Source organism: Leiobunum rupestre, chromosome 11 (genome assembly GCF_980474605.1).
Source record: "Leiobunum rupestre chromosome 11, qqLeiRupe1.1.hap1, whole genome shotgun sequence".
Classification (NCBI taxonomy): Eukaryota; Metazoa; Arthropoda; class Arachnida; order Opiliones; family Sclerosomatidae; genus Leiobunum; species Leiobunum rupestre.
Genome location: NC_143394.1, coordinates 48189724 through 48211525, shown reverse-complemented (window position 1 = coordinate 48211525; position 21802 = coordinate 48189724).

Genomic DNA, 21802 nt, shown 5'->3' with positions numbered 1-21802 from the left:
AAATATACATACTGTGTTGTCAAAAACATTTTGGGTTGCCATGGCAAAACTAATGCCCATTGCAACTTTTCCCTTGGTTAAATTTCATGTTACCATAAGGTCTACATACCCACCTAGTTACAACAAAATCGGTGACTATCACCTCGGGTAGTCTCCTCGTGAGTGCTACACCACCAGTAGGTAGGGATATTTTCTTATAATAACCTTATTTTTCTGATTTCATTGTTTTAGCAACGAATTTCGTTTCGCGATATTTCTTTCCAAAAGTATTTTGAAAAATCAACTGAAGCCCACGAAGCTACATGTTTCCAACAAATAAGATTAGCATGAACACTCCATCCAAATCCGAAATCCATCCCAAAATCGGTATTGAAATCATGAAATCTCAATCTAATCCCTTAATCCCGTACACCTTTATTAGAATATCCGAGCCCGCGTGGACACTTCTGTGGTAAGAGACTTCTGTTCATATTATTATAAATAAATAGAACATATTCTTTTCATTGAACGCTATTTAAAATTGGCTTCTGTTTATTTCGACGTGCTCAACCTATAAAAGCGACTTCAATAGCGTATAGCCTTTTAAAAGAGCAACTGATTCCGAAGTAAATAATGTCTAAATTAGGTTTCGCGAAGTCGTGCGCGAGCTGTAAATGTGAAAAAAGGGCAACCTTATTTCGTGACAGAGGTTGAAACATTCTATTGACATTAAACGTAGGATTTAATGCGAAGTGTCATTTCATTGTGAAACCAGAAAAAGGGCTGGATATTTGCTGAAGACAGCTTGTCAGGGCCTCCGACTCTAAACGGCTCTTTTAGTTTCTTTCGAATGACAACTGACGACGTGTTATTTATTTAATTGTACGAGTGTCGAATGGTAGCGACACTTTTCTAGGCTAAAATTATGATGCAGCGCGTTTCCTAAGATTCTAATTTAAAATAATTTATATTGATCGCTATCTACATCGCTATTTACGTAATAGTTACATTATGCCAGGTCACCCGAATTCCTCATTTACACGATAAAGCGGTTAGCGGGGCATGGTCATACCTAATTAAAAGGGATAATATAGCTAACTCCTAAACAAATTTGAAGAAATTAAAAAACTTACTAATAACTCGTACCAATAGGTCTTCGAGCAAACCAAAAGACGCGAATCTCGGATCAAATAGATCTTCGAGTAATAAATAGTGGTGTGCGAGTACTCGAAAATTGCGAGTACTCGTAATCGAGTCCGAGTCCGAGTACTCGGACTCGGACTCGGAATACGTAATTTTATTACTCGCACGGGTACCCGATTCCCACGAAAAGGGTACTTAATTACTCGAAGCGGACTCGAGTAAATAGATAATTTGAAAATTACCCGGCGAGTCTAATATTACTCGGCGAGTCCATTATTACTCGGCGAGTCCATTATTATTGGGCAAGATTATTTAAACAGCGGCAAATAAATTTAAGACGAATTGGCCACGATCACTTAGGACTCGAATTGAACTCGATAAAAATTAGGACTCGAATTGGACTCGTTAAAAACATTCCGGACTCGTATTGGACTCGAAAGCTTTAAACCTAATTCTTTAGGACTAGAGGACTCGATCAAGTCCTTAATATTTGGACTCGAGGACTCGCGAGTCCAAGTTTCTAAGACTCGAGACTCGACTCGAATTTCAAAAAACAGGACTCGCACACCCTTAGTAATAAACTACGTAAAGACTAAATAAAATAGCCAGAAATTCCAACGGTAGACCGGTACGAGTTATTAATAAGTTTTTTAATTTCTTCAAATTTGTTTAGGATTTAGCTATATTATCCCAAATTAATTATGAACTAATCTACTTTTTCGCGTATTTTATCATCCTTCGCACAGTCCAGGTGGTTTCTTCTAACTTAACATACCTAATTAAGGCATTCTATTATAATATTTAATCTAAACTGCGCATGTTTAAGGCCTCTTCAAACCAGCGGTGTAGCCAGTGGGGCACCCCCGCAGAAATGCAAGATTTTAGAAACAATGTTTTTAGTCTCAATTGCTGTGTGTGAAAAGGGATTCATATTCTATTATGTGTTGAGTACATTAAAGCTATTGTTGATCAAGTTTTTAAGAACGAGCTTTTTTATGACCAAGGCTTAGGGGCAAATATTTAAATCTATTAATTTGTAAACACTCCTTTCAACTGAACGAAACTAATAAAAATATTAAACCTTGAATTTATTAATATTTACATATTTTGTAGTAATCAGGCCCGACTCGAGAAGGTTAAACCTAGTGCTACCTAGGAGCAACAAACACAACACCCCACACAAGGAGAACGCAACCCGTCAAAAGTCGTGGATTTTCTCGTGTACGTTTTTCATTGGTTAGACGCTTTAGCGCCTGCTGCCGTCGGAAGGGGAAAATTCGGAAATTGTCTTCCCCCCCGCCCGTAAAACGCTCGTCCAATGAAATTAGTACACAACCCTTCGTTAGCGTGTTTAAAGGCTGTGTTTGTTGCTCCTAGGTGCTACTAATTAGGTTAATCAGGTGGTAATTTTCAAATATCTGAAGATATCAGTTAGTCAGATCAGATTGATCTGTTTTGTTCAATAGCAATCTGATATCTGATTTATTATCTCAAATAACCGTGAAATCGATCTGAAATATGCTCACATTCGGTCGGCTTGCGATAAACTCAGATTAATTTCGGGTTTAAAGTATTTGGTTTGAAAATTTTGTCGATCTGATAATATCTGATACCGATAATCTGATATGTGATCGATCGCAAATATTTCCTCACTGTTATCTGAGACTGGGTTTGAAGTACAAGGTAAGCCTGTAAAATTACCTAGGGCCAGGCCCGACACGAGAGGTCAAATCGGAGCCCCGGATTTGAGTCAACGATAGTTATGGCTCTCTTGGGGTCCGTAATTCAAATTTCAGCGGGGCCCGGGGCCCGCTATCTGCGACCCTTCCGAGGACCTGAGGCGCAAAAAACATCCTCTGTTTAATTAACATTGTGTTTTTTCTAAATCGATAAGGAAACTAAAGTTTTATTTCTTTTAAAACTCATTTTAAACGTATCTGTTTTAGGTACTACCTCCCAAACAATCTAACGAATCTTGCAAGAACGCTGACGTCAGACGTACTTATGAAAAATCACTAAGTTCGCGAAATAGGCCTTTCTATAAAGTTACTGCCGCGTCACGGGTGACGTATCGATGACGTTTCACTACGAAAAGCTCTGGACTTAAGAGTAAATTCGATGAGGCACCCTGTTTTTAAGCGTAAACTGAACTGAACTTCTACGTATTTCGTGACGAATGAGCTACATAAAAACAAGTTCAGCAAGCGTAGCTTATTTTATAGAAAAGCCTAGATTTCTTGCAAGAAATCTTTGTAAACTTGGATGAATGAGAAGCAATTTGAAGCCAAATAGGTTACGATCGGTATAACCGGTTTACAAGATCAGACTTTTATATAAATGGACCGAAAATTGGTCTCAGAAAGACTACATCAACTGTATCGGGGGAAATTATCACGTATGTTACCAAGTTTAATACAGTATATGGATTACAAGTCGCAACGAGAGCAAATGACAAGGAGTATTGGTACTCCTTGGACACGACCGTATAGAGACAGGTTTCGGCGTATTATTAGGCGGGAGGGCAAATTATGACGTTTCCTCGATAGAGGCGCGCGCGAGTTGGCGGGTGCTGGGACGGGGGGAGTATAACGGGGGAAACAACGGCCGGTTTTGATATAAATATGTATGTTCGTGAGCAATATTCTCTTACCTAAATAATCTCTCGCTCGCGGTGATGATATAGAAAATTATAGATCGGCACCCTTTCCCTCTCCGCGGCCTCAGTCCGTCGTCCAGCTTGTATCGGCGAGTTTCGGTGGGCTTAATGCGGAGCCAGGTCTCCGTTTCAGATTAAAGTGGTTATGTCTTCTGTTTTTCCCACGGCCTGTCGATATTAGCCCCCTCCCGGGTGACAGCTACTCTCTCCCTCTGAAACAAAAGAAAAACGCTGAGTTAGAAACAATAACTGACGTGCAAAAGCGGAACCAACCCCCCACAGTCCTCCCCCCACCCGAAACTGCCCCTGTTATACCCCCCCCGCCTACTCTGCCCCTGTTATAACCTCTGTGTTACCGATACCCGATATTAAAGAAATTATCAATAAGCGATATATATATATATATATATATATATATATATATACTAAAAGGGTTACGCCGCGAAAGAGTTAGGTACCGACCTAGACGCTTGTAGACGTATAATCTAATATACACGGTGAATACTTAACTCATTTTCACCAAATCAGAAATATTTGACAACTTGGACATACATCTTTGTTAAATTATCTTTGGGTAAGAATTGGTATTAACTTTGTTTCCACAAAACAATACATAACAATTACTTATTATAATAAATTTAAAATCTATAATTATTGAATACGTACCAGAAGCGCGGATAATAATTAGAATCATTTTGTACTTAACTATTAATCGAATTGAGTAGAAGGTTTTTAGGAGAAACCCGTTAAAAAGAATGTTGAAAACTCATTAAAAACGAATGTTGAAAATCTATTAAAAACGAATACCGCATTGAAAATATATTTTGAAAAACCGGCGAATGTTGAGAAAACGGTTTAAAACCAATGTTGGAAAACAAGTTGAAAACGAATGTTGGAAAACCAGATGAAAACGAATGTTGAAAAACCAGTTGGAAACGAACGTTGGAAAACCAGTTGGAAACGAACGTTGGAAAACAGGTAAAAACGAATGTTGGAAAACCAGTTAAAAACGAATGTTGAAAAACCAGTTGAAAATGAATGTTGGAAAACCATTTAAAAACGAATGTTGGAAAACCATTTAAAAACGAATGTTGGAAAACCATTTAAAAATGAATGTTGGAAAACCAGTTAAAAACGAATATTGAAAAACCAGTTGCAAACGAATGTTGGAAAACCAGATGAAAACGAATGTTGGAAACCAGTTGAAAACGAATGTTGGAAAACTAGTTAAAAATGAATTTTGGAAAACCAGTTAAAAACGAATGTTGGAAAACTAGTTGAAAACGAATGTTGGAAAACCATTTAAAAACGAATGTTGGAAAACCAGTTGAAAACGAATGTTAGAAAACTAGTTGAAAACGAATGTTGGAAAACCATTTAAAAACGAATGTTGAAAAACTAGTTGAAAACGAATGTTGGAAAATTAGTTAAAAACCATTGTTGGAAAACCAGTGAAAAACCGGTTGGAAATAATGTTGAAGACTGCATACAAAATTAAACTTTAAAAACCGGTTAAAACGAATGTTGAAGAATCCATACAAAATGAATTCTGAAAAACCGGTTAAAACGAATGTGGAAAAACGTATTTAAAACGAATGTTTAAGACCCCTTTCAAAATGAATTTTGAAAAACCTGTTTAAAACGAGTTATCAAATTTCTAAACTATCGGGTGAGCAAAATTTTCAAAATATTAACCGAGGTCGATTGTGAACTTAAAAGAACGTTGAAAATTTCAAAGCATTTTCGACAGGTAATTCAGGGCGAAATAATTTTAACCGTAGTAGTAACGTTTTTCCGCGGTACAACGAAAAACAGTGAGGTACAAAGAGATTCAACCCCCAAAATCGCGTTGAGGTACGTCAAAAATATTCGTCATTTTGGGCATTGAATAAAAGGGAAAGCGATGTACCTCGGAAATAATATCAAAGTAAGGCCGGCAGATTTGAATCCTTTCATCGCGAGGTGGTGCGCCTCACGCTGAGAGCTCTCGTATCCGCGGCGGGAGGAAGGAGTAGGAGAATTCCTATATTTATATCGCAAATCCTTTCACTTTAGTCGTAGGCGGCGAGTGGTACAACCCCTTTCGTCCCAATATATCCTTTAATACCCCCAGTTTTGGCGTATATTAGGAGAAGAAGTGAAGAAGAATTTAGCGCGGGGGTGCATTATTGAGGGGTATTTCGCGCGAGAGGCAGACGGCGTTTCCTTTGGCGCGGGGGTTCTCGAGGCTCGCTTGATAGAAGTGTGACAGGCGGCACGGAAGCTACGCGGGGAAGCCCGCCTAAACCCCTAAGCACTAAACTCCGCCGGGGTTTTTCCATTATGCCAAAGTCTTTCGAGAACCCAACACGATCGCGGCCGGGGCCCCGCCGAAGTTTCTTTCTGACCGGTGACAGACCGCCACTGAGAGCGCTCGGGGCCAACGGTAAATGAAATTCACGTGTCGTTACCCCTTCCTAGCCGAAACAAGCTGACGAGGCATCCGGAAAGCTTTGAGCTATAAAACCACCATCAACGACGCGATTGAAATGGCAAGCCGGACTACTTGTCGGGTTCGAAAAGGAACCGTTTTCTCAAAATCCAACAGGAAGCCATCGTCAGCGGGGGAGCTAATGCCAAGGTAAAAATCTGGGCTCTTGGGCTATGTACCGTATAACGAATGTAACGAACGTGGGAAAAAAAAGTACAAAGGGGTTGAACGGCGCACGCTGGTCTTAGGCGGAGAAGTTTAAACGAGCTGGCCCCCTTTTTCGGAGATAGGGACTTTATAGCTTTAATTGAGGTTATCGATCAAAGTCCAACGATCCCCGCGAGCTCCGAACAGTGACCACGCGAGAAATGATATTCCTAATAGTTTGCAACGCGTACGCGAAAGAAACTTGGACCAGGACCCGCAAATTGAGAATCTTAAAGGCCTAGGATTTATTTTGCCAGTTTTCCTGTAAGTTTTCTTCCCGCCGCGCAAATATCCTGGTGGTAGGCCAACCGCGGAACACGTTGGCCTACCACCAGGATATTTGCGCGGCGGGAAGAAAACTTACAGGAAAACTGGCAGAATAAATCCTAGGCCTTTAACAAAGTTTAACTACAACATTTGGATATAGCTTTTTCTATAGCACCCGCGAAATACACACAATCCTTATTTGCAGAAGTACATGTATATCTTACAATTGAAGTAGCTATCTTGCCCATAAAAGGGAATCACGGCTCATTTAGCACCTAATGACGTAAAAAATACGCGTAAGGATATTAACTAATTTATAAAATAATTTTTTTCTGATTTAAGAGTTTTAAAAAGTGGATATGTTTCCCCTTTTCTCGAAGAAAGCTATAGTCAACTAATTTTGAAAATTTGTTTTAGGCAACGTTAGCTTATCAGGAAGCGGATACTTAGCACATGACGAAATTTATTACATACTAACCTATGACACGCAATGTTTCACGATTACCACTCGGGCGGGGGCAATTCGTCAGACAAAGGGTGAAAATTTAGTACAGTCAAAGCTACGACCAAATGGGGTTTACAACTCCCTGACTACGCCATTGCGGGAGGGTGTACGAGGAATACATATTACCATAAGTCTATAATATTTTCCATAAGTGAGGCGCTGTCAAAGGCTACGTGTGACGCGTTAGCAAGCGGACGCAAAACGGCGACGAAGCCCGTAATGCAGTCTGTCTTGCGAATAGCTCCCAGTAAAACTTTTGCGTGTGAAGAATAGAAGGTGTCACACTTATATATATATATATATAATAATATTATACACTTATGATATTACACGGTATTAATATATTATTTCGAAATTCAAGGGGATACAAGATTTTTTTAATAATATGTCATATATTACTTTTGAGATTAAACATTATTCGAAAATATTACGTATTTCGTAAATTATTCATTAATACAATACAATAAGATAATGAAAATTCGCGATATTTCAATACTTTAAGCGAAAAATATGTGATAATACATGACCATTAATGATAATATTTTTATTTTATAAATTGTAAATGATAAAGAACGTATTGAGCTTTTTAAGAACGTACGAGCTGACCGCTTTATAGTACCAAGACTTACTACCTCGGACAGACTGGAAATCGCAATTAACGTCATCTTTGGAGGATTTGATTTAAAATATTTTTTCTTAATCTTAATCATTCAGAATCCAATTTTAGTTTCACGAACAAAATTAAGAGCTCGCAACTAATTTTATATGAAAAGAATACGTTATTACCACCGATTCAACAAAGGAATTGTTAAAATGGAGAAATTAGGTTTGAGAAGTTGATCACGCTAGCAGCCTGTAATGTAAATTCGTACCTTCTCAATAGCCTAAATAGGTTCTTGATATGTAAATTGGTACTTTATCAATAGCCTAAATAGGTTCTTGATACATAGTGTTTCAAAAGGTTATGCTAAAAATTTAAAGGAGTTTTAGGGGGTGAGTTGAGAAATATGCCGGTTTCCCATTTTCCTACGATGGGTTAAAAGAGCGCCACTTCAAAGTGTGACCTACTAGCCCCTGGAAGTAGGCTGCAACAAGCGCAAAACCAAGCAGCGGGGACTTTAAATACTGCTTAAGTTTCCTTTTTTAAGCTGGTTACCTCGATTTCTTTACAAAGTCCTTTTTTACCTATCACACGAACCGAAACCTTAATGTTCGCGTTTCCCAGCTGCTTGGTTTTGCGCTTGTTGCAGCCTACTTCCAGAGGCTAGTAGGCCACACTTGGAAGCTCTCTGGCGCTCTTTAAACTCATCGTAGGAAAATGTGGGGAAAAAAGTATACCTCTCAACTCACCCCTACAACTCCTTCAAATTTTTGAATAACATTTTGAAACACCCTGTATATAAATTCGTACCTTCTCAATAGCCTAATTAGATTCCTAAGGCACCACCTTAGGCCCGAGCGATGGGTCAAACATTCAAAGAAATTCCGTACACTTTCCAAGAAATCCGACAACGAATCCGAAATCTAGCCTGGATTTCAAAATCCGGAGATTTTTTCCAAATCTCGAAATCTGGCATGAAATCCAGAAATCCGACGGGAAATCTTGAAATCTCGAAATCCGGGCCAAACGTTATGAAATCCAACGCGAAATCCCGGATTTGAAAATCCCGAACACATTTTTGGTGAAAGTCTAACCCCTAGTGCCCGAGTAATCTAGCGACTTTCATTGCCTTATATTCAGGTGGCTGGTTATATTTCGTAGGTGGCTAGCTCCTCGTGCCACTCGAGGAAGTGAGACCGAAGAACTCGGGATGAAAACCACCGTTTTAACCAGTAGGGAGAGAAGTATTAGTACACCTATTCTTGGTTTTAGATTGTTTGATTATTTCGAAATAGAGTGTACACCTGAACAAACGATGATACATGATATTTATCGTCAAACATTTTGCGATTATTTTGCATTACAAAAAAAGTGTACAACGGAATACACGCTAATATTGGAGTAGTACACGAAACCTTTAGGGTAATACACCTAAATATTTCTAACCAAAATATTACATACTAAAAAATAGTGTTGTAAGTCGGAAAATGACCGAGGCCTTTTTCCGGAAAATTTTCCGTATTTTTCCGCAAAAAAAGTTTTCATTCCATGATTAGTCTAATATTGTTTGCAAATTGAAATAAAGCGGCATTTTCGCCACACTTTTTCGAATCTGAAAATAAAATTAAACCTCTAGACTAGTTTAAACTGATTAACAATGTAACACTATTAATCTTTTGTAGTATGTTTACTGTTATTAGACATTTTATATCGATAAAAAGTTAAAAACATTAAAAACCCTTAAAAAGTAATTTAGGTTTCAAATTTTTATTTTTCCGATTTGCGGAAAATTTTCCGCATTTTATTTTTCCGGAAAATTAACAACACTTCTAAAAAATTACCGTTAAAATGAACCGTTAAAAAAGAGTGTTAATATCGATAGGAGTGAAAGGCTCATCAAATCAGACGGGATACGAAGAAAAAAATGTGGCATTCTGGGAAACCTAAATGAAGGGGTTTTCGTGTAATAGGAGTGCGGGCTCATTTGGGCATCAGCGTCGGCGGAAAGGGTGGGAATTCGGGGACGACACCGTCGTCGAGAGTGACACCTCGCGGACAGGCGGACAAAAGGTAGTCCTGACACGTTTCACGGTCACCTGCCAAACCTACCAAATTAGGCGACAACACGCGAACTTTGCTTATCAAAAAACTACTAAAATTTTGAAAGCCTGTTATTTTATTCCCTTTTGCCCGCGTGCCCCCCCCCTCCCCGCTACATCAGACAAACCTATATCTGTTAAGGAAAACTGTGAGCAATTGTAAAATTAGATCGTTTATCTCAACAGAAAATATTTATTGAATGGGACCTAATTTCGTCCAAAATAACAGTGTCTGCGGGCTGGTTCTAAACGCCGCGATGAAACTCTTGAAAGGCTTAAAGGCTAGTTTTCACTAGGAAAAAAATTCGACGCAAAAAAATTCCCGTTAGGCCTAATACATTTATTTTTGCGTCTATGATCACCATTGAAGAATTTCGGCCTTGGCGAAAGCTAGCCTTTAGGCCTAATATTATTTGTTTTTGCGTCCAGTGTTTCTGACCAAGTGAAAACTAGTCATAAACCTAGAATCCAGTTTCTAGCTGTACGTCTTTTCGCATTTCCGGTTCCGACGTCAAGTTGCTCATCATTGTTTTATATATAATAACTCAAAGTAATTGCAGTAACAATAAAATAATTAAGGAAATTCCAAGTATTTAATCTAAATAATTGTGCACGTGGGAATTTCAATTAAGCCTTTGCACCCACGAGGTAGGCGCCATTTAAAAAAATTGGCACCAGAAAACACAGCCGATAATTTTTATTCTAAGAATTGCCTACTGTATGGGGTTTATTTTCAATTCGGGGCGTACAAGGGGGGTAGAGACCCCCTAGACACACACCGTAGACTGGCAAACATAGAGACACACAGTTATAATGGTTGGATCGATAGGTCTCCCTGTATTCCGGGGAATCAGCTCGGATGACCGAAGCTTCGATCGCGGCGCCCGGCCAGTAGCTGGACTGCCAACACATCAATGACCCCTGAACGTTTGTTGCACTCATATACACGTTGTCAAAAATCCCTCCAGAAGCGAAGTAGAGATCCCGATTGGCAAACGAACCTTGACGTCCTGGCCGCCAGAAATAACAAAACCGAAATTTTATAAGCAGGGTATATATGCGTTTCGTAATAGGTTCCACCACGGACTGTATTATAATGCAGTCCTTGGTTCCACCAAGTGAATGACTATATGTTGATGGTTATTCAGGTGGACATTCTATTTCGAATGAATTACATGAATATTCGGTTTACTCTGTCTTTGACTGGAAGTAGGCTGACTGCAAGACACGTGTGCTATGCAGTCAGCCTACTTCCAGTTAAAGTCTGAGTAAACCGAAAATTCGTGTAGTCGGCCTTTAAGGGGGGTAAACTCAACATGAACGCGCCCAGCAAAATTCCCAAAAAAAGAGTGTATACTGATGGACAGGAATCCATGCCTCTACTTATAATGCTTATCCTGGCGTATCGCGTATGGTAAGATCACTCTGACGGCTTTGGCCCCGCCTACGAGAGAAATGACCCCTTTGCGCGCACTCCCCTCCCACGTTGTTGTTTGTTAATTAACATAGTGACGTCAAAAAAACCGTCAGCCACATCGCGACGAAAATCTACCGCGATGAACATTCCGTTTAGAGGTATGGATTCCTGTGCTCGCCGGTTATGTTTTTCCTTTCGTTCTAGGATAAAATTCAACCATGGGTGCGTCAAAATTATTAGAAGGAATTCTTCTTTTTGAGTTCTTCGTGAGAATTTTACTCCCCGTAAGAACTCGCTAAAATGCGTCAAATTTAAAATGATTCTTTTAAAGATGGCGACTTACGAGAATCCCACGAACGTTGTAAACTAAGCCTTGGACGATAAATATTATTTTTACACGATTTCACGACCATATATAAAAGAAGAAAACATTTGATTTATAATTTAAAAGGAAATGTTTATTCGGAAATTAACTAACCATTCTGTATTCTCTGAAATTAATTTTCGTCCACAAAAATATCGGTGTTGGTCCATTTGATCGAAAAATATGTGATCGACAGTCGATCATTATACGTTGCAATTGATCGAAATTCCATTTGATCGAATCCCATTTGTCATTTGTTTCATAAGATCGAACCTTCAAATGATCGAATACTATTTGATCGAATTCAAAAGTATTTATAGTACCAGTTGGTATGTTTTTATTTTACCGAATGTCAATATGAAGTGCAGAAGGAATAATGATGGAATAATTCATTGCTTTAACTGTATTAAGCCAAAAAGATGAAGAGATTTTTACTTTATACACTATATGATTGAATTTTTTATGACATCGACGATAACGGCCCGTTGTTTTTGAGATATATATAAAGAGGGTCAGGTTAGGTTAGGTTAGGTTAAGGTACGCGGGCCGTAGGCGCGTATGCACCGTTGCCTTTTCGATTTTCTCCCAAAAACTAGTAGTTTTACCCTACAGTAGCTTTCGATCAAATTTCGTTCGATCAAATGCAATTCGATCAAATGGAAATTCGATCAAATGGGACCCGTTCGATCATTTGGGAATCGATCAAATAGACTCAAACCAAAATATCATAATGATTAGTTTCTTTGGCATCTAGTAAACTGATTAGAATATTAGCTGCCATATTTATTTAATATCCCCCCCTTTTTGACCAGGAGAACTCGTGGAGAAGAGATGACGTCCCTTCCTGCGAGAAGAGATGACGTCACTTCCTGCGAGAAGGACCGTCAAAATTTTGAGAAGTGATAATTCTCACTATCAAGGGAAGAATTCTTAGAATTAAATACATTCTTGGTGAAACAGATAAAACCGAAGGGCTGACCACCAGGCTGAGAAATAAGGAATTTTATACACTGGACCTGTGGCCAGTAGCGCCTAGGTAGTTTAATTAAAAAACTGGCCACTGGCCACTTACCATTTTTAACCTTAAAAATCAGGCTTTCATAAATTATGGTCAAATTATCCATTCTTGAAAATATGTGCTAGAAGCAAAGACCAAACAATTTTAGGGATTAATATATTATTTTTTTAATGAACTAAAATCTTGAAGGGAAAAACAAATTAATTAAGTGGTCAACAGGACCACTAACACCACAAGCATTTAATTTTTAAACTGGACCAGCAAATTTTTAAACTGGTGATTGGCCTGTGATAGTGCCTTATTTCTCACACTGCTGACCACTATCTATCCGTAATCGGTGTACTAAAGTGATTACGCAATCGATTACCGATTTAGCACTACCAAAGGCTGTAATCGGTGTACAGAATTTAAGGAATTGGTTAGCCCCTCGGATAAAACTCAATTTAAAATAAATTGATTTTGAGATTTTATATATTAAAAATATAGGTATAACTTTTGTTATGTTTTGTTGTAGATTCTTGAATTTAGAACCGATTTTCTACCAACTTTCATGATTCTTTAAGATATTTTTTGTGGGTTGTACGGGATTTTACCTCCAAGTCGCACTTTGTTACTTAAATGCCACCAGCTATACAAGGCCGGATTACCCAATAGGACGACTAGGGCACCAAGCCTACAAGGGGCACCAGGAAGTTTCAAAAATATTAAAAGTACAAAAGTTATAATTTTCTTTTCACAAAAAAATATTTTCCACATTTTTCGATACCATGTAAAGTAATAATTTATTAAAGGATTATATAATTATCAAATAAGTAGAGTAGTCCATTATGAAAAGGGATAATAAAGCTAAACCCTAAACAAATTTGAAGAAATTTAAAAACTTACTAATAGCTCGTACCGATAGGTCTTCGTGCGAACAAAAAGACGCGAAACTCGGACCAAATAGATCTTCGAGAGAAAAACTAAATTAAATAGAGTAGTAGCACTCCGTAGCTTTGGCCATGGCCGCCATTGTGGGCGCGAATTTTTTATGAATAGGAAAAAGCATGGGTGACGTCATGGGACGTAGCACTGCCATCACTCTATTCGCTAATTATATAATCCTTTACATTGCAGTCCATAGGTGGTTCCTTTTAACTAATAATTTATTAACGTCATTAAAATATCAGCAAAGTCTACATTGAAATGGTATTTTCCATCAATTTGTCAATTATATTATTCGCTCGCCAGTGAAAGAGGGCACCAAAATTAGCTTCGTGAAATATTTTACTGAGAGCTATTTAAGAAGTGACGTCATTTCAGGAAGAAAATCTCCTTTCTAGTGACGCGATTTCAAAGGCCAAGTGAGGCTGGTTGACTTAGGCCTAAGCTACAGTGGCGTAGTTGATGGTGAGCAGGGCCTCCTGTGGGGGGGGGGGGCGAGCTTCAGTGGGCCCTGCTCATGGGTTATAGCCCGTTCTATAAAATCCGAGAAAAACCGGAGCAACATTTCACAAAGACTATTCGACCAAGTTTGTGGGACTAACAACTTTCTCAATTCCTTGGTTTCAAAACTGTATAATTTGGGCGTAGCGTTACTCTATTGCCTAATATGTTTACAGCTTCGTAATTATCAGAAACGCGTTGTTTTCGTTTCATCGTTTCATTGTTTGTGGCGTTTATGAAGTGTGTATTTTAATGCCGGTTCTGTAACGGTGCTTTTCAACCGAAATTTGTGGTTTTATAATATTGTTAAGAATCTTCAATAAAGTGGTCCTATAGCAACCATTTTACGGTGCAATAGGGGCTGCAATAAAACATCTTCAAGGAAATCGCCAAGAAGTAATATTTCCGAGAGCCAGGACCTACAAGTTACTGCTTATATAGTGCTTATTGAAATAATGGAAACTTTTCACCTGTAAACAGAACGTCGTGTTTTTACTAAGCCTTAATACGTCAAAAAAGCTACCTGGTTAAAATTAAGCACTCGTAGCGTAAGGTACAGGTGAAAAGTTTCCATTATTTCAACAAGCACAATATAAACTGTAACTTGCAGATCCTGGCTCTCGGAAATATTACTTCTTGACGATTTCCTTGGAGATGTTTTATTGCAGCCCCTATTGCACCGTAAAATGGTTGCTATAGGACCACTTTATTGAAGATTCTTAACAATATTATAAAACCACAAATTTCGGTTGAAAAGCACCGTTACAGAACCGGCATTAAAATACACACTTCATAAACGCCACAAACAATGAAACGATGAAACGAAAACAACCCGTTTCTGATAATTACGAAGCTGTAAACATATTAGGCAATAGAGTAACGCTACGCCCAAATTATACAGTCAAGCAGTTCATTAACGAACGAGAGCTTAAGTAACTGCTAAAAGTGAGAATGAAACTCGGTCGATTCAACGGGGCTGCGATGGCGAGTCGATACTCCTAATGACAGCCACCATCAAAGATGGGAATAAGGCTGGATGTAAAGGGAAGTGGGTTGGGGGTGGCTGGGAAGAAAGGTTAAAGAGCAGGGGCGCAGGAATATGTTAAAGGGGCAGAACCTCGCTGTTAAAATTCATCAGGAGACAGGAAACAACTGGCAGAAACAACAGAGAGAAGGGAGAATTCTGCATGCACGCAATCATCGATTTGAAAAGTTGGGCTTCACCCCGCGCCGCTCTCCCCATCAAGCCCAGCCGCCGTCATCATGCGAACCCCTCTTCGCTTCTATTTTTGAAAAGTGAAAATAGGATGTGCGCCCCTATTTAAAACGATTCGCGTTTTCCAACTTAATAACGCCGCAAACGAAAAACGGAAACGGAATTTTTATGTTTTTTCGTTCCGATATATACGAAATGAGAAACTTTAATTAAGCTAATGATCAGTTCTTTTCCAGGGAAAGGCTGAAAATTATTCCAAGTTAGTTTATTTTTAGATATTTAAATGTATTGTTTTTCTAAAGTTGTTAAAATTAACTTTATTTGCACCATATTTTAGTTAATATGTTTATTTTAAATTTATTTTGTTAGCAAATTTCGTTCAGTAAGTTTCATTGTATTAATTTGTATATTGTTTTTTTTTTTACAAATTTCGTTTAATTAAATTCGTTGTATCATTTGTTTGTTTGTGTTAGCATATATTTCGTGTAGTCACAATAGTTATACGCATTTTTTAATATTTATTATTTCGTTTAGTAAAATTGTTAATATTCCTGTGTTTGTAGTTTATCTTCACAAATTTAGTTTAGTTAATTTCATTTTATTAACTTTTTATTGTAAAAAATACGTTTTATTAATTTCGTTTTATTTGTTTTTATCGTAAATCGACGTCATAAATAGATAATTAATTGGTTTATTTTAAATTTAGCAAATTTCGTTCAGTAAGTTTCGTTGTTTTAATTTGTATATTGTTACTCTTAGCAAATTTCGTGTATTTAAATTCGTTGTATGAATTATTTGTTTCTGTTAACCTTTTTCGTGTAGTTAAATTAGTTATAATCCTTTTTTGTTTCTATTAACACATTTCGTTTAGTTAAATCAGAGGGGACGGTAGTCCCCATATAGCAAGGTCCGGGAAAATGCCTAGCTTTTCGAGACCGAGCTAGTATTATCCCGAAGCAACTAAGGGCCGATTTCAGCCCCTTGTATCTCCTCAACCACTCAGAGTAGCGAGACAAGCAATATACCATTGGAAAGTCCAGGCGCATACGACAAAAATACAATAAAACTATAAATCTGGGGCTGTTATGCTAATAATGCGACGTAGTTCAAGAATAGCCAAAATGTAAAAAAAAAACTTCTTCGTCTTCCTTCTTCTTGCAGACCGCTCTAGAGCAAAACCTACTGATCAGATTTGCATACAAATTAGTGACCACCTTCCACTAGCTTTCCCATTGTGGCCTTCCAAAGGATAAGTCTCAGTGCTTAACCGTCGTCGAGTTGACGAGGAAAAACTTTAGGCCCACAACAATATTTTATAAAAATTTTGAATTGCGTCCCAACAGAACCTGTTTGTTTCCGTGGTTTCGTGTCTCCGCTATATCTACACATGTATATAATCAATATTATTTCTATTTAGCTGAATAATTTGAATACATATTCATATATTATTTTTATTTAGCTGATTAATTTGAATACATATTCAATATTATTTTTATTTAGCTGAATAATTTAAATATTCAATATTATTTTTATTTAGCTGAATAATTTAAATATTCAATATTATTTTTATTTAGCTGAATAATTTAAATATTCAATATTATTTTTATTTAGCTGAATAATTTAAATATTCAATATTAATTTTATTTAGCTGAATAATTTAAATATTCAATATTATTTTTATTTAGCTGAATAATTTAAATATTCAATATTATTATTGAAATACTACAAGACGTACCAGGTAAGGATTTGTAAGATGGTTAGCGTACTTTTAGAATCTAAAATCGTACAATTTTCTCCTACACGTTTGTTTAGGAGGGGGGGGGGGGGACTAGCTTAAACTCTCTATTGTCTCAAAATTATTTAATTTGGGATGTGGAAGTTTTAGAATCAGATTTCCAAACCGAAAAGAAAATTATCTCGCGTTGTCTAATTCTAGAGGTGCCAATTAAGTATTAGACAGGTCTATAGGTTAAGGTGGGGTGGCAGGGTGGTTAATAGTTCTGAAACTACAAAAATATATGAAATCTGGCCAAAAACCTTAAGTTAATATTTTGCATATAACCATTAACCTTGAATATTTAAAATTAATAATATTTATGTTTATTGAATATTAATTAATTTATGGATCGAAAATGGAGATATGAGGTATAGATAAGCTTTTAAAATATCTTGATCGGCTAACCGTCCTCACAAATATACAGGGTATCCACTAAAATATGGACCAGGGCGAATAGCTCCAAAACAGTTTTAGGTACGAATTTGAAATTTTTAGGTCGCATAGGGTGTGTATGGGGAAGGTACCTTCTTTGAAAATTTCGATGACATTGAACCATGTCCTCAAGGTCATCCAAAAACTATCTCAAGAACCGTAACTGTTAGAAAGTTGGTTCCAATTAGAAAAGTGTTCCCCATCACGTTTTAGGTCGAGAAAAATTTTACCAAAATCACAAAGATCGTAAAAGGGAAAATTGCAAGAAAGAAATAACTCCAAAGCAAGTCATGTTACATTATCGAAATTTGCTAGACAATCTCATCATGGTGGGAGATTTTAATGTTCGGAAAATTGTATGACCTTGAACCGTGTCTTTAAGGTGCTTTAGTCCCATTCGACCGAAATCCCATTCGACCGAAGGCGGTTTTTGAGGTGTCCCATTCGACCTAATTCCGCCGAAACGTGCGGTTTTTATGTGTCCCATTCGACCGAACGCTGCTATATAAATTGGCTTTTGCTATGTTTTCAATTTAGTTACTGAAGTCGTTGATTTTTATCTTCACCTAGTCAAGAAAAGTAACTGAACCAAAACTGAAATAGTAAACCTAACCTAACCTAACCTAACCTAACCTAACCTAACCTAAACATGGATCTTCGATAGTACATACCTTATAAATAAAATACCAAATCACCCCGCCAATTGGGCTACATTTTAAAATTCTTTCGGTCGAATGGGATTCGGTCGAATGGGATTTCGGTCGAATGGGAATAAACGCTTTAAGGTCATACTTAAATTATCTCGAAAACTATTAGGTTTAGAGCAGAAATTCCAATAAGAAAGTTGTTCTTCGTCACATTACCATTAACTTTCTAATTGGAGATATTCGCCCTGGTCCATATTTTAGTGGACACCCTGTATAATCCAAGTGGTTGTTACGCGAGATTTAAAGCTCTCCCACTTCAGATCAACGTTCGCTGTTATTGAAACACAACATTCAGCCTACGGTGAAGCTATGGTAAAAAGCGGTTCTCGCCCAAAAACTGGGATATATTTTTCGGGGCAATTATTATATTTGAGAGGCTGACAGTTTGAGCTCCTCCCCTGAACACAGCAACTCCCGAAACGAACCCCACACGTCAAAAATTAGTCGCTTTTTTATTTTCGCGTTTATTTAGAATTCGAAATTTTTCTTATCTACCGCGAACTCGAGAAATGGTGAACGCGTACCGAATTTCAAGAAGTTTCTGGCGTCTTAACATTTCATGGCTGCGTGATATTTACACTGAGTTCGAGATAAAACTAGAAAAAAAGGAGGCAATAATAATTCCTTTGGCTTAGAGTCACAAAAATGATTAAATGCATTTTAATGACTGGTAGGAAAGAAATATTTAAAGAACACATTATACGGGGTTTCGATTTCAAATTTCGTTCGGAACCGGTTTGTTCCATGATTGATCACGTCTTTGCCACAATGGAGGGATTAAAATATTATTAAATAACTACTTCCTCGCGGTTAAACGTTTAGAAAAGGCCGCCTGATATATATGCACACTGCCGAGCCTCTACGCTCGGATCAGATACCTTTGCGCAACATTTTTAATTTCTCACGAATGACGTTTATTTTTATTTTGATATTTTTTCGTGCCATGACCTCTTAACCGGAGAGTGAAAGATAAAATATCCGGTTCAAGATCATAACGTTTTGCCTCAATTACAAATTCTGGTTGTAATTGTATTGTGAAGGTATTCTGTTACATATCAAACCGATTGGTAATTCGCCTAAGAAATACCGCATATTACGTGTAAATTTAAAAAAAAATCATATTCTTGTTTATTTTATACCAGAGTGTATTTAGTTAGGGATAATGAATAAATTCAGACGATTTTAGCGTTGTTTGTAAAATTTTTATTTGTACGAGTTTGTAAATTTGGTCTATTTTTACCTACTAGCGCCTGTAAAAGTGTTCAGCACGCAGCACACAACCGTTCAAGGAGAAGCTAACTTACAGGAAGAAGCCAACTAACGGTATCCGAATGGAACGCCTGTAAGGGGGGTTCCACACGCGATAGGGAGATTTTCATATTGAACATTTCTAACATTGTTTTATTATATTTTCCAATTAAATCTGAAAATTTGCAAGTATCCTAACCACTTTCGTCTCAAATTTGAAATAAGAATTATCGCCATTTAAAAAACTAATTAAAAATTTAAAAAAAAAAGTTTAAAAAAAGTAAAAAAAAGGTTTACAAATGTATTAAACTGTCTAGCAATAGAAAAATTTAAAAAGATAGCTGTACATTTTAAGAATCTATTTGCAACTTCGTAACGTAACGGTTTCACCGTTAAACGTCGATCAAGAGAATTACAAAGTTTCGTAAAACCGAACCAAAATAGTAATTAAACAACGAGACAACACGAGAAAAGTGTGTCAACAAAATTCCACAAAAGTGGGAACACTAAGTGATATTACTGGCATAAGTAACATAATAACAATAAGTATGACACTTCCTATTGCTTTAATGATAATTTTCTAACCGAAACTTTTTTTCGGCACTGATACTCTCTTCAAGCTGTGACTTGGACTCGCGACTTACCGTTTCGGAAGACTACGTTTTGATAAAAATGTAAGCTTAATATCGGAGAGCACGGTCTGGAGTCGCGAGGGGCTTTGGCTTTGTTTCGAAGCCCACGTCCGAATTACGCGTGATAAAAAAAACATGAGCTCGTGACGCCGAGAAAAAAATATTTTTAATTTTTATCATTTTAGCCTAATATTCCGGCTATCTATCGGAAACCAGATTTTTCGGATTAGCGGAAGTCTCGCGTATTTTAGACACTAGAGGGCTCTGTGCTGAGAAAACATCTTGATTACGCAATAGCTATGAAAATCAGTTTGGTTGTAAATCTCGTTAATTGTCATACTTATTGTTATTACGTTACTTATGGTAATGGTATAAATGAGGCTCTCAGAGTGTCGACTCCGCGAATCTGAATACGACGCGAATGCAAAAGGCCGCCTGGTGTGCGAACGGCGGGAAAAGTGGAATGGGAGGGCCAAAAGAACGTCGGCGTCGGGGGTTCGAACTCTTACGAAGGGAGGAGGAAAACGGGAGGTTGAGCCAAAGGCCCGCGTTCATATAGGCAGGGGTGGGGGAAATGACGTAGCTCGCCTCTCTCTCTCGCTATATATTATCTTCGTGGAGCCGTAGCGTGCGGAAATCGCATATCAGAGCGTATTACTTGGTGGGAAAGGGAGGCCGGAGCGTCGGCTCTCAGTTGCGGAGCGAACGCGACCGTCGATAGGCCTAAAAAAAGTACCCTCCCAGTTCGTCTCGAGGCCGGCGGCGCTTTTTCGCGGAATGAGAGAAGGGACACCCTGTTCCCGGGATAGACCCCACCCTTTCGACTCGCCTCGGGCCGGCATCCACCTCGAAGCCTATTACGAAATGGTACCGCCGACGCTCTAACGCGAATTAACGTACAAATTAGACATCTCTTCAGTCTCGACTATCGAAATCTTATAAATCGACCGGAACGACGTTTTTTCACCTAGCGGAATACCCCGCCGTTATTAATATAAAATAATAATAATAGGAGCAAAAGATAAATTTCAAAAAAAAAGTCACGTCAAATTTTTGTAAATCATCTCTCTCACCTGTGCTCTTGTGCGTGTTCGAGCGGTTGCTTGCCTCTTTCGGTGCGTCAAGATTTTATATATATATAAGAAAGAGAGCCTCATCGCGACACGACGACCAAAAACGCGTCGTCCGGGGTTAAACTGTCTTTGGACTCTCCTGGCTTCGATCTGGCGACCAGTTAGCTTGGGTACCGCCTTTTTTTTGTCGAGTTACCTTCGCCCCCCCCGCCCGCCCCCCTTTCAGGCACCACGACTTTTTCCAACGTCGTCCCTCGCTCCCTCTCGCTTGTAGGGAATTAGGCGTCGTTGAGAGCACGCGCGGGGAAAACACGCCGTTCGCGTCTCGCGATTTTCTGCCGAAAGGATTGTCGTTCGGAACTCATCCAGCCACGGGCGATCTTTAATTCTCAATCGAGAGATTGAAGCGATTAATTTGTCGCGGAATTTACGTGGACGGAGCGCGTCGAGTTAGAGACTAGGTCTCGGCAGTTTCCGGAACAATTAAGGGAAGACGTTAGCGCGTACAACGAGCGTCGGTAGCGGCTATAAGAGAGAGGGACTGTTATTGAACTGTCCGCTGGCCG